This window comes from Trypanosoma equiperdum, assembly GCF_001457755.1.
Source record: "Trypanosoma equiperdum strain OVI genome assembly, contig: ctg_725, whole genome shotgun sequence".
Taxonomy (NCBI): Eukaryota; Euglenozoa; class Kinetoplastea; order Trypanosomatida; family Trypanosomatidae; genus Trypanosoma; species Trypanosoma equiperdum.
The window spans coordinates 5,891-6,567 of NW_027124671.1; positions in this window are offsets into that span (position 1 = coordinate 5,891).

Here is a 677-nt window from a genome sequence, read left to right on the forward strand (position 1 = left end):
TGTTACATCCACCATGCTTTGAAACGGGAAAAAAAAAAGTGGGGAAATGTAACAGAAGGCCCCTTCGCACCTCTCCACCTGTACACTGATGTTAAACGGTGGATTCAAAAACAAGAGGAAAAAAAAATATTAAGGAAAAGGAGCGGTGGCAACAGAACCACAGGCAAAGTCAGCAATAACAACAGTAAGAGCGTCAAAAAAATAAAAATAAATAATAATAACAATAACAATAACAATGGTGTTAACTATGAAAAGGGTTAAGAAATCAAAACATCAACGACACGGCAAATGTTATATGAATACGTGCGCGAAGCGGTATGTAGGTAGGTAGGTAGGTAAAAACAAAACAAAACAAAAATGGAGGGTCTAAAAAGAATTTTCTGAGAAAGAAAGAAAGAAGAAAAAAAAAGTGAAAGAAACATTAGAATTGTCTTCAATGAATCCCACACATGCGTACACGTGAGCATATGTTATTCCTCAAGCGGTATTTCCACAGATGTCGTACGGCTCATAGCGCCCCCCTCCTCCCCCTACACGCGCAAGCTCACTGGCAATGTACTCCCACAGAAAAAAAAAAAGAACTTCACTCTGCTGGTTTGCTTATGGAACTGTTCACGATAGAATGATGAAAAGACAAAAACAAAAAAATAAATAAATATATATATATATATATATAT